This window comes from Schistocerca nitens, chromosome 5 (assembly GCF_023898315.1).
Source record: "Schistocerca nitens isolate TAMUIC-IGC-003100 chromosome 5, iqSchNite1.1, whole genome shotgun sequence".
In the NCBI taxonomy this organism is placed as follows: Eukaryota; Metazoa; Arthropoda; class Insecta; order Orthoptera; family Acrididae; genus Schistocerca; species Schistocerca nitens.
In genome coordinates, this window is record NC_064618.1 from 30,619,597 (window position 1) to 30,633,782 (window position 14,186).

Below are 14,186 nucleotides of genomic sequence, written 5' to 3' on the forward strand. Positions count from 1 at the left end.
TTTAGTGTGATTATCCATATATAGGGTGATTATAATCAAAGTTAAACTTTCAAGTCATTGTATAAGTAACACCACTGGTATGAATGACATCAAACTGCAATGGAATATTATCAGAGATGGGGAAAACGTATGGCAGAAGAAAAATAAATAGTTACAAAATGTAGCAATAGCACTGCAAGCATCATAATGTAATAGTGTTCAACCACAAAACAGAAATGAATTGTACAATAATGCTTAAGGTGTATGTTTCATCTTAAACAAACTGTGCTACTCAGTGTACATGGGTGTAAAGATGTGATACCATTAGTTATGTAAGACCACCAACCACAGCAGGTTCACATCACATTGAACGACAAAAATTGATTTTTAATTGTCTTGAGGCCAAAAACCGCATAAAAAGAATCAATCAAGATAAAATCAGATCAGATTATTAATTTCTGTGTCATTGGCTCAAAATATGTTCAATATGCTGCCCACTGTTTTTCGCAACAAGTTGAAATCAAGAAACAGCATGTTCCATAACTGATCGAAGTGTTTTCATGTTCAGAATGTGTTGCACAATACATGACCTCAGTGCAGCTATGTTTGCAATCAGAACACTGAACACAATGTCCCTGAGGTAGCCCCACAGCCAGAAGTCACATGGATTAAGATCAAATGACCAGGATGGCCAAGATGTAAGGAAGTGGCGGCTGATAATTCTAGCTTTTCCAAAATGACACTTCAGCAACTGCATAACTGGATTTGCAATGTGTGGAGGCATGCCATTTTGCATAAAAATAATCCCAACCACACATCTAAGCTGTTGGAGAGCTGGAAAGATGTGGTTGTGCAAAAGAGACTGACAGCACTTAGCAGTGATGGTACAAGTAATAGGATCAAAAGCACTTCTCTTTGTAAATGATGCTGTAGCCCCACACCATACAGTGACCTTTTTAGGATGAAGGGGAACTGTTTGATTTGAGTGTGTATTTTCCTTTGTCCATATTTGACAGTTCTGCATATTGACATATCCTGTCAGATGGAAGTGTACTTGATCTGTCTACAAAATCTTCCACAGCCCATCTCAGTTGGTACCATATTCAAAGGTCTGTCATCCTAGACCTCACTGATGTTGGCACCAATCCTCATTTTTATATTGGTGTCTACTACTGGGAGAATGACAACTGTTTGTCACTGAAGATTGTTCTGCATCCCTGCAAGCAGGAATATGAAGAGTTTCAACCAGATGTATACCTGTGCTCTCCTTCACTTGGGGAAAAGATGTCAGCTGCCTATAGGGCAACTTCCTTCCATAACAGTGTGACAGAAATGTGACAGATAAGAAGCTCTACCTGCCAAGTAGCGTGCTTGATGCAGTACTGTGTGTGTCTCAGCTTTGCTAACATGCCCTTCAGCATTATAATAGCCAGGGTAATTAATAAAGGTTGGGTGCCTATCTACAGAAATGCATTCTCTGGCACTCTTCAATAGAGTAGTTACTCATGGCAAATTATTAAGTATTAATGTACTACTGCTCTAGACTTACTAGAAAGCAGACAGCTTACAAGAAATACAGTGCAAGATACCAGCAGTTGCCTGGCACCTCAAATGTGTAAGTTGTTTCCCAGTTTTTTATGAGGAGTCAGGGAGTAATGTTAGTTTGAATACTCTATACTCATAGCCAAAGAGAGAGAGAGAGAGAGAGAGAGAGAGAGAGAGAGAGAGAGAGAGAGAGAGAGAGCTACTCTGTGTCTAAATTAGCTTGTAAAATTTCATGCTGAAGATGTAAGCACTTGAACTAATATTGCTAAAGGCCACTAATCCAAGTAATCTGATTCCTTAAAGAATCAAACATGCTTGCATAAAACAGCGTCAATAGTCTGATTACTTTAAAAATGAATTATTGTGTTAAATGTTTGACTTCAAGTAGCTGGTGCCCATTGCCACACTGCAGTCCACTTACCTTGGGTTGGAAACCACAGCTCTGCACTGTTCACAACTGCACGTACATCATTAGCCTAAATCAGAGACAGTAATGGATATAGGTCAGTATTTATTGTATGCCCAAACAGTATTCCATCAATACTACCTAATGACTAACCTCGTTCATGATACCCAGCACCAGATGCATGGTGGCTATGTAACAGCTTACAGGGGCAACAAGAATTTGAATTTCAACATTTCATATATATTTTTATATTCAGTCAATAATTAAATACCTGTTTTGATCTACTCATTAACAGATATAATGTTAGGTCAAAGATTTAACACAGTTTGACTGTAATATGGACATGATGGTGTTTTCAGTCAGTGTAGCTCATGATTGGCAAATTACACAGACTATATTAATGCAATGTTTCATACTGAGAAAACTTGGTGACTTCAAACATAAGTTCAAACGTTATCAAATTTTTTTTCTTTTTTAACTGTGATTCAGATATTTAACACATTTAAACTGCTGCAAACATCTGATTGCTTAACAAATAATTTAAAACTTGAGTGTTTGATTCTTTAAGAAATCATAGGTTCACTGTTTAATGTTGATATGCTATCACTGCTTCTCCAGATGGAGGGTTCTTCTGTGGTTTATATTTTGCCTCCTTTCAATATATTTTAAACATGCACTTGAGTTGTAAGACATTTTGTCCCCTGAGAATTACATTACCAATTTAAGCTATGTTTTAGCACACACTTTGGCCACCATATTGCTTATCTTCTAATCCCATCATATACCTTTGAAGTTAACAAGGGCCAACAAAATTAGATTACATTCCTGATTTTGTGAATTTCAGACTTTTGACCACCCATGGCTTTTATTGTATACAGTATAAACATTAGTTCTATCTTTATACAGTCATGTAGTGTTCGGACTCCTGTTCTTTTGTTATATCGTATGACAGTATTTACTTAATTACTCAATTAAGATCGTAGATTTGTATTAATAATTGTAATGATGGGTTCAGTGTACTCTGAAGGTGATGTGTAAGTACAGAAAAACATATTACTCCTCTTGTGCTTTCAAAGCTTTCACAGTCCTTAACTCTCAATGAGTACTTCCTCACCAATTGACGGGCATTATTTACTGTATTTTGCTCTAAATGTTTTTTTCCACTATTATGATTAAATTGTGAATATTTCTCTTTCCATTTAGTTATTGTGCATATGAAAAAATAATATGCAGATACATGGAGTGCCAGTGGTCTACTCATATTGATCTCCCTGCCCCTTAAGTGAAGTAGTAATCCAAGTGTGTGATTACATTATGAAGCTCTAAAGTTATTGTGATGTGTTGTCTTGTTTTGTATTTTTCAATATGCTTCTGAACAATGCATTATTTAATATGAATGTTTAATGACTCTTCTATTGCAGTCTCGTCTTAGTATTATAAACTTCAGAAATACAGGACATAAATGTGTTACTAAATTCCTTGATGATTTCATTACATCGAACTCAAGTAGGCTTACTGATTGAGTTCCTGATGACATTTACTTAAATTGCGGTTTGTGCACTGTTTCCTTTATTACATTTGTGTGTAATATACACGTGCACTCTGAACAAACAGTTTGGTCATTGGGTAAATATTTCAAGAATTTAAAAAGCATATTCTTTGAAACTGACCATTTACTGTCACTCTTGTTCTAGAACTACATATATATAATATTAGAGGGAAACAGTTGCATGTTGCTATCCACATATATGCTCATATCTGTATGATCTTCTGTGTATTACCTTGTTGGCTTCTTAAATGAAACATATGTACCTGACAAACAATGTATAGTCTTTAGCTCCAGAAATGTAAGTTTGTGTTCCTTACATTTTGATTTCCACAGTTTTTCTACATATGTGGAGAAATGAATGATGACTGATAAAATTTTTTTCAGCAAATATTAAAGAACCCTTAAAATATGATATACTATTTAATTGTTACATTGAGTTTTCTTCAGTTTTGTCAATTGTATGGAACTGTGAAGATGATCAATGACAGAAACCAGCTGTAATAAGTTTCAGAAAGTAGCAGTGTCATGCATTTCTCAAAGACAGTACTTGCTTAATAATTTTAGGCAGAGCCTCTGTGTACCCTGATCTCTTTGTATGAAGACACACACACACACACACACACACACACACACACACACACACACACACACAAATGTATCTGTTATACAATTTTATCATTATCTACCCCGTACCCTGACCACTACTACCACCATGGATGTGTCCCTTAGACTGTGGGCTTGTATTTCCTTTCTTACTGTCTCCCAATGTACCACCCTCTCCTGAGGAAGTGACTGCTACAAAAGCTGTAGTTTTCACAGTTAACTTTTTCATTTGATACATAAATTCTTTGTATGAATTTTTATGTTACTATATACTCAGTTACAGTTTGTCTGTGTACTTGACAAATTCGATAATTATTTCATATTTATTTACATTTCAAAAACACTGGGAAATTCTTGTGAACATTAGTGCAAAGTACTTTGTGAAAATGGAATTTGTGGTGTGCTTGGAGTACTCACTGTGAAAGAGAAACTCTTTGATATTTGTAATAATTTTTTGGTTTCACTGACATTTGTATGATTAAAGTCATTGGAATTTGCTCTCCTTTAAAGGAAACAAATATTTCACATTAATCTTACTGAAATTCATAAGTTAATGTTACTTTTTCAAGCACTGTAATGAAGACTGTTGTAAAAATGTATCTGTATTGGGCATGCTTCGTTAAATGGTAGATACAAAAATTGTCGCACAATTTGCTTGTTAGAAATAACTTACTGTTTATATTATAATGGGATGAAGCAACTTTGTTTCAAGAATAACAGCTAATTTTTTGACTCAGAGAGGTGGTACTGATAGCTAAGTTGTAGCCTGAATGTAGCTTTTGTTGTGTAGATGTACACAACTTCCCATGTGCAATAAAAGATAACCTGTAAGGAGTGTCTGTAATAGTTTTGTTCTAAAAGTTATATTTATTCAGTAACAGAGCCATTACTGTATAAGTAACAACTAGATTCCTTTTCATTGCATTGATATAAAATTGCAGTTAGACTGCAACTATCACGTACAAAATTTCACAATCCGTGGAAATACTCTGTCCTTCATACAACAATGCTCCTTTTTCATCAGGCACTCTCTGACAGTCTTTGAAAATGCCACCACATCACTGACTAAGCTGTTACCTAATTCTGACATTGCTTCCACTTATTTATCAGACTACTATCACCTTTCCTGTCAGCCTCCCTTGGCCAACTCTTGATTTTTCGACCCCAATGGTATTACGTTGTGAGGCCGGGCGGTGTCTTTCATATTCTTTCTCTAATCAATCATTGGAAGGGGGGAGGAGGGCATGCTCAGGTGTTGTGTAGCCAGCATTCCTCGTAGAGCAATCACATAATACAAAGCCTGGTCCTCCAAGCTGCAGGTTATGTGTTTAAGGCTGGTAACATACGCATGTAGAAGTCCCCACACACCTGAAAATAATCATCCTCAAATATGAGTGCGAAGTAAGAGGCAGTGAGGTCAGAAAGGGTTATTGTGGGTGTGTAGAGAGCAGTGTTCATATGATATCACTCTGATTAAGCCCTGGTTTTGTAACAAAATGTGACCACAGTTGGAGATGTTCTTTGCAGGAAGTAAGTGGGATGGAAAAATGAGCCTACTGAATAAGGAAGCACCCTTGGTAGAAGGGTTGCTGGGTTTGGATGTGATTCCACTGAAAGGCATTATGAGGTGTTTTGGAAACACGTAATCTCACATTGCTGCCACAACTACATGGACAATACTGGAGTGGTGTATATCACTGAGGTGACCTCAATGGTTACTGAATAAATACAGATGAGACAGAGCAGACTCCTGTTCTATAATACCAATGACAGTGTGCAGTAGATGGAGATGACTAATGAAGAACATAATTGTGGCTGCCAGATCTGAAGAGGAGACCAAAGTGAAAATGATTACAGTATGCTGTGATGGAACACTGCCAAAAGTTACTTCTTCCTGAGGCAGTCTCTCTTCAGTGCACGGCCTCTCAAGTAGTACGATGTTTGAAGGTCTCTGTCCTGGACCTCACAGATGTGTGCACTGTTCCTACTGTTCGTGACTATTACTGCAAAGACAGTGACCGTTTGTTGCTTATGATCATTCTCCATCTCTGCCATCATATGAAGAGTTCCAGCCAGATGTGGACCTGCAGTATTTCACTTGGGGCAAAGGACATCAACTGCATGTAGGGCAACAGCCTTCCATAATATTGGTAGAATTGGCACTTCAAGAGGACTACCTGCCCAGCAACAGGCTTCACCGGTACTGTACATGTCTCACCTTCCCTGACGGCCATCAGCATTATAGATGCTGAGGTTGTAAATGGCAGTTAGTCCCAAACTACAGGCAGTATATTCTCTGGCACATTTCACTGTAGTAGATGTGGCACATCAAGGTATTCTGACGAATTTTCAGCTGATAGTAATATTTAGTACCAGTGGACTACCACTTACACCTCATCAGAAAGCAGCCAGCTGAAAAGAAATATAGTCAAGATGCAAGCAGCAGCCCAGCACCTCAACAGGAAGTGGTTTCGACAGTGACAGTTTAATGGTCAGCAGCTCTTATGTCAGTGAGACACACTTTTCCCCCTCTCCAAACCCCCTTCCCCTCGACCTTTTCTGTCGTTCATATAGCAATGGAAGCAGCAAATGGTAAACAGCACTGAGTATAAAGTCACTCTGTATTTAAATTAGAATGTAAAATTTATGCTCAGTGTGTTAGTACATAAACTAAAATGGTTAGTGTATAGTTCTCCAAATAATCTTTTAATGTCATATGTTATTTCTTCAATTATGTGAATGGAAATAATTGTAAATCAATTATAATCTATATCATGTCACTGTAATATTGGTTAAATATGCATTATTAGTATGTAGTATAGTCATAAACATTTCAGAAATAGTTTCAGAATGTAAGTCTAAATGTGGAACTATTTCAACAATGCAGAAGACAGAGGAAGCTCTGTGGTCTGATGTATGTAATGTTAGTAGACATAATTCTCCATCTCTTTTGCACTCTGCCATTATCCCAGCCAATGTTAAATTGAAGGAAGTTAACTATACAATTGTATCATTAGATGTAAGGTTACAAATTGAAACAAATGTAATGCTCATTACATTCACACAGTCAGTGAAAATGGAGATGTAGCTCTGAAACTTGTTGTACAATAATTAAAAAATAGATACCTATGAATGGCAGAATATTCACTTGAATAATGCTTACTTAATGTTACTATTTCTATTATATTGACAAATATTGTTGTTATGAACAAACAACTTTATGGACATTTCATGAAAACAGTTCATTAGAAATTTATGCTTGCATGGTTATCATGTAGATATCTTGAATACTAACAGGTTAATGCAGTGGATTTCCATATGTGTCCAATTTACTTGTGAAATTTTGTAGCACATGGATGACAAGGTACAAATGTACCAGTAAACTACAGATCCATTAAACAATCAAACTCCCATGTGTGTAGCAGCTTTAATAGTCCAATTATTTTAAAATGAGTTTGATTGCTTCACAGTGAGTAAGTGTGTTAAATATTTGACTTCAAGTACAACAGCAAACCTTACCTACACTTTTTCCACTTATGTGCTAAACGTTAATTGGATTCCATTAAGAGGTCACATTCTCAAATACTGGATAAACAAACCCCAGGTAGCAGCATGCTGTCAGTTACACTTCTTAAAGACAAGTTCACAGTGCCTAAATCTAATACTTGTTTCTTTCTGTTTTAAATTTATAATGTATTTCCTAATGTGCGGTTTCAGATTATGAGAGCATTTTAAATTTTCAGAGTTGGTCAATCATTATGTGGAATAACAAAACTAAAAACTGACCAATTCCAGGGGCAGTGATTTTTTTTAAATGCTCCAACAGGTCATTTTTAGTACAGTAATATTTATTCTGAATGCCAAGTCTGCCATTACTGGTATAAAAATAACCCTCTCATTTTGGATTCTGCACTTCTACACAGTTGCAACTGCACTGTGTCTCAATAATGGTATACATGCGGCTAAAGCTCAATGTAATACAGTACACTACATCACACAGTTGGATGTATTTGATATTTGGAGCCCAGTGTTATCATACATATTCAGCACACTGACATAGGTTGGTCAGATGATGAAGTTTCAGTGAGAGGTGTAAGGACTTTACACGAACTTCTTAGATTCTAGTATTTTCTTATTTTCAATATTGCTTTTCATTCAGCTTTCAAATGTTCATTTTTATATTTTGTCTTCAACAAACCTTCAGATTCTCCTTTCCTGGATATGAATTGAATTGTCTGCTTGTGTGCAAAGTTTGTAAGTTACCTCAATCTGTCTATTGTAGGGAGAGAAATTACTTCCTATTTGCAGTATGCAATAACTCTAAATCATCATCTGCATCTTTGTTAATAGTTTTTTGTGGTTGTTGTAATTCAGTGAGCAGCTCATCAAATTTGACAATCTGATTGAAGGTCACCTGGAATGTTTGTATTGACTTGAGTTGGCCCACCAGTAAATCCTGCAACTTCTCATTTGCTGAATTCAGAGCTTCTGGAATGGAGTGTTTTTCACTGATACAACAGTCATGGTGGGATGTGATTACTGTGAAAAGAAAATGTGTGTTGTGACACAACTTCTGCACTCACTAGCTTTTTCCTTTTTTTCTTGTCTTCCAGAGAATAGTGATCTGACTAGAAAGTGATTTCTTTGGGTTTACTAAACTTGAACCCAAAATTCACCATCACATGTGATATTACTTCCATGTTATAAATTAATGACACAGGCTAGTGAAGATGCCCATTTTGAGAAGGCCTAAATTCACTTTCTCTCCATTTTGTTTCAAGCTGTGTACAATTGCTTATTACATTCATAAAATCATTCATACTAATGATAATGTGCATGCCTCAAACTTTTGGAATAGAGAGTGTGATGTTTACTGAAAACTACTATTCTACAAGCTGAGATCACTTTCATTCTCAGTTACTCAAACACAGTTTGTGGGTGAGAACAGAAAAATTATTGCAAAGTAAGCAAAACATGATAAGCAGTTGAGTAAATAGGACATCCTTAAAATTTGTAATCATAGCACCAAAAAAGATGACAAAATCTGACTGAAACTTCCATTTCAAATTCCTTATTCACTTTCCTAAGGAAAGTGAGAAAAACTGCTCTCTTCAATTGTCACAAGTAAAACACCACACAGTTCACTCTGTAATGCAACTAGTCCCCGAGGAAAAGATACTTAAAGCTGTGAGAACTTGAATTTGCTAAAAATTGATGCCCAAAACAAAGACAGTAGTTTTTAATGTCAAACAAAACAGGGTTTCAAATCTCTCTTAAGTGATACCCCTTATGTCCATTATTAACAGAAATACAGGGGTATCCTTCAGGTAGGGTGTGGAACCCTGTTCCGTTTGGTATTAATAAGTGTTTGGTATTCGATTTCTGTAAGTGATCTCTTAAGTGATACCCCTTATGTCCATTATAAACAGAAATACAGGGGTATCCTTCAGGTAGGGTGTGGAACCCTGTTCCGTTTGGTATTAATAAGTGTTTGGTATTCGATTTCTGCAAGTTTTCACTGCCGGTGCACTGTCACGCTTAGCACTGGTGGACAGTTAGAGTGGTGCAAGTGTAGTAGACCTATATAGTGTACAAAGGAGCTGCCATATGTTTTAATTTCTGTTTGAGCAAGTTAGTGTGCCGGATTAATCAACTGAAGATGCTGGCCAGGTGAACCTCTTGGCTGATGTTATGTTCTGGCTGGAGCCTGGTTCTGAATAATAATGATCTAGTAATGCTGGACACGAAAGCAAGATCACATATGAACATAGTTTTATATTACATTTGACACAGCTCCTGAGAGCTCACATACAGATACAATACACATCGTAGTGTTATGCCAAATGCTTTAGTTGTGTATGAAAGCTCTTGATGTATGAACTCCAAAGACACTCTTTTCACGTAATACTTGCATGTAAAAGACTGCCACTAGGTTCTTTCATGTGAGATATTCTTAACACCGCAATCAACATACTTAGTTCCAAAATGCTGATTTCTTGGGGTGTATGAACTTGAGGATTTTTTAGACCTTTGCAGCTGCAGAAGTGGTTCAATGTCATGTTGTGTATTTGTCCAGTGCCACATCAGGTCAGTGAATAAATCACTGAGAGAATTAGCTCATTTCCATGATTATGAAATTCTCATCACTGAAAATTCACAAATACTGCTCAGTGTCATATGATAATCAGAAATTGTGCAACAGTGAAGATTTCCCCACGAACTCCATAGATAACTACTCCAGAGTAGTTGTGCACATCAGATGGAAACTTGCTACTCTCCAGTGAATGTGAGGTATGGGTGAAGGTCGGCAAGATGTGTCGCCTGTTAACGTTATTAGTCTAATATGGTAATTGGCTATCTCTTGCCAGAAGGAGCTGCATTTCCTGTAATTGTCATGATGGTATTGCTTTTACTTGGCAGGAAAGACCCAAGGAGTTTCAGACAGTTAAAGGGTGCCCACAAGACTTAATGCATGTAAGATTACTGCACAACTTTTACAACCTTGAAAGATACCCCGGCTGAAGTAACTGGGAAAACTCAGTAATCATTGACGCTTTGTCTTCCTACTGACAGGCTTTTTCCATTTGGACTGCACAGTGCACTGTATTTCCCCTGTATTGCTAGGTGACCTGGAGCTTTGGTAACTCTGCTAACAGAAGAGTCTGTAGTGACTGCAGTATGGGAGTTCAGGCCTCAGATTCTATTTCTGGTCCTGCAGAGTGGAGACCTGTGTCCGTTACATACACTAACCTGTCTGTATGTACACAGGTACCCTCCAGAGAGGAGAATCTAGCTTAGGTAGGGCTATTCCAGCAGAAAGTCTTGTTAATGACTGGAGCATCAGACATTGCAGGGAGTGTTGTGGTGTGACACTGTGATTGCATTGCAAATGCATGGCACTAAAGATTCTGTCGCCTGTGATCCTTTCATTTTGCTTCTTAGGTTCATTACTCATCTAACCAAATACAGGTGGTGTGACACATATGTTATAACACAGTGCTGGGTAAGTACAAGTTGACTGGTACCAAACATTATTTTTGGGGGGATACAAAAGTTGCTTAATTGTAGCTTGCCCAATGCTATTGGTATTTATCAGATAAGATGCAATCCAAAGCTGCTTCTTTCTTCTTGTGAATTTCCATATGGCTTCCAATTAACAATCTTCATTCAGATACCTAATCCTTAATGTTATAGTGCTTCTTTAAAGGCACCCACACTGTATACTTATATCCAGTCTCCATTAATCACTCGTACCTACATATTTATTACTGGAAAATCCAAATATGTCTTGATGGATTGCAGCACATATTGCATCATCCATACAACAATATTTTACATGATCTGAGACACCAGAGATCAGACATTGCATACTGTTACATCTGTTAACACATTTTTTTAGTTCACTGCTTCTGGCATTTGCTACAGGAGAGGACTACTATATCATTGTTCTCATGCAATTTTTGTAAAAACTATTGTGTAACTCTGAGTATCTATCACAAAATTCTTTACAGTCAGCTAAAAGATGAAAATGAGAATTTCATTCCCTAGCAGTGTTCCACACTGTGCATAAATGAGAGATTTTGAGCATAAAGTAGAGTATGTCATTGAGACTGCTCTTGGTGATGAAAAGAATTGCCAGGGATCAAATAAAGAAAATACCAATCCATTACACTAGCATTCCAAAATATTCCTGAATTGAATACTGAAAAGCCTGTTGAAGTTATCAGAATCTCAGAATTTAGCTCATTCCATTAAAATATTGTCTACAATACTCAAAGAAAAAACTGGTGTCATCTAAACATTCTACCACATGAACCATTCAATGATTGATTGGAAGCCATCAAAAAGACAGCACTGCAACCCCCTGTTGGCTGTAGGTAAGACTACGAGAAGCACTAGGCTGGTATTGGACATGAGGCAATTAATAAAATAATAATCATTTGAGAATCTGAGCAGAAAATTTAGTTCAACAAGTACAGTGGATCCAAGGATCAAGTACCTCGTTTCCATCAATTTGAGTATGTCGTACTGACAGATAAGTCTAAACAGAGCTCCTGTAAAGTACACTGCTTTTATTTTTGCATGTCATACCAACCCATTTAGAATGACATCACTGACTCTAAACGTGAGTGTTGGTGTGTTTATAATAACATTACATGATGTGTTAGGCCCAGAATTACTACAAAGAATTACTTTATATGTGGGTGATTTGTTGAATGCCACACAAATTTTAGAAGTGCACATGTCACTGGTAGAGATTGTTTTAGAATACTTTCAGCCATATGATGTTAAAGGCAATATGAAAAAAAAAAAAAAAATTAGACAGGGAGAGAGAGAGAGAGAGAGAGAGAGAATGAATAAATTTCTTCTGGCACATTATTATGCCTCAAGATGTCCTAATTGACAAAACAAAATTACAATGAGTTCATAACTTCCCAGTATACCAAACAGGTGCAGTTAAAAGTATCTTCAGATTTAGCCAATGAACCTTGTCATTTTGTTCCAAACCAGGTTGGGAGCTTCTCTCTTCCAAATCAGGGGTTTAGATGGTAGATGAAGTGTCTGTACACTACCCTTTCCTAATGGGCCTACACAGCCACTGAATGTGAAGTTGTCACAATTATGTACCCTTTCAGGAAATTCCACCACTATTTTGTTGATAATTACACCAAAGTATATTGTGGTTGCCAACCTTTAAGCTTTCTTCTCAATTGCAAATTAGTGTATGCAAAAGTGGTTCACTTCAGTAATACAATTTAAAAATAGTTTGTCATGGAACAGAACAATGTAGTAACTGACACATTACCATGTTTACCTGAAGAAATATCCAGTAACTGTTGCTCTGAGGGATGAAGTTCTAAATATAATGTCTTTCTGGTGCATGATAACACTTATTGTCTGTGTTTCATGTCAGCAGCAATGTGAGTCATCTCCAAGACAGGAATCCTAGGTGGAGAGAAATCTGAATACAATCTACACTTGACCCACCTGAGGCACTAGTTAGATACTATGTTCTTCGTAATAATGTATTATTTTGTTGTTGTTTTACCCAGTATAACTGGTGTAATTGCATTCCAGAGGACAGCCTGGAGAACCTAATCTTGTACATCCATTAAGAACTGGGGATCCTGAAGTGGTTAAATGTGCTGAGAAAATCAATGGCTATTGCTATTTTCCTTACCTGTAAAAGAGAGTAAAATTTATTATCGACAAACACCTACTCTGTCAAAGTGTGAAATCTCCAAACTATGGCTCTGAAGGTGAGCTCCACCCAGTCTGGGTGGCAGAAGAGATTTAGGTGACAATACCTCATGCTGTAGAGTTTGCTTTCCAGGTAAGGTCCTCTGCTGCTGTGCACATTCAAATCACCCACTATATGCACAGGCACTCATATTAAGCTAAAGTTTAGGAGCACTGTGCTGCCACAAAAAGCTGAACACAGGTTGTAAGTCAGCTAGCGTGAGACGAGGGGTGCCAGATTCACTTGAAGGACACAGATCTCTAGTGTGCCTGGTGAACTGAAGAGATCAGCAGCGAAAAGCTACAGTTTATTATCCAGAAAAATGTATTTCAGTATAGAGGTCTAGTAGGCACACGTAGTACATATACATAATAAAGATGGGATGGCAGGCATGATTGTGGAATGGGGACAGAGTAGCATGTTCTGTTTCCCACAACCTACATGAATGCATTTGAAATGTCAGATGAGGAATCATAATTCAGGTCTTAGATATGGTAGCCAGGTAAGCTTGCAGCAAAGTAATATCACAGACAAAAAATTTAGAGCAGCCAGCTACTAGTCAAACTTAGGACAAACTATATGATACGAGATTTAAAACTTTCATGGCTTTGTTAATATTTTCCATTGTAAGTGGCCACGATTTCTTTTTTATATATGAAAAGTGGTCAAAACACTTCTTCATAAATTTTAGTATTTCTATCAAACAAAGATTTGATAGATTCATCCACATTAGTCCATGTTGATGTAATTCAATAATTGAAGTAAAAAACATATAAGTAGTTTATCAGATGATAGCGAAAATCAAAAGATCCTAATTCCCTACAGTAAAATGATACGGACACTTGCAAAAAACATAAAAATCG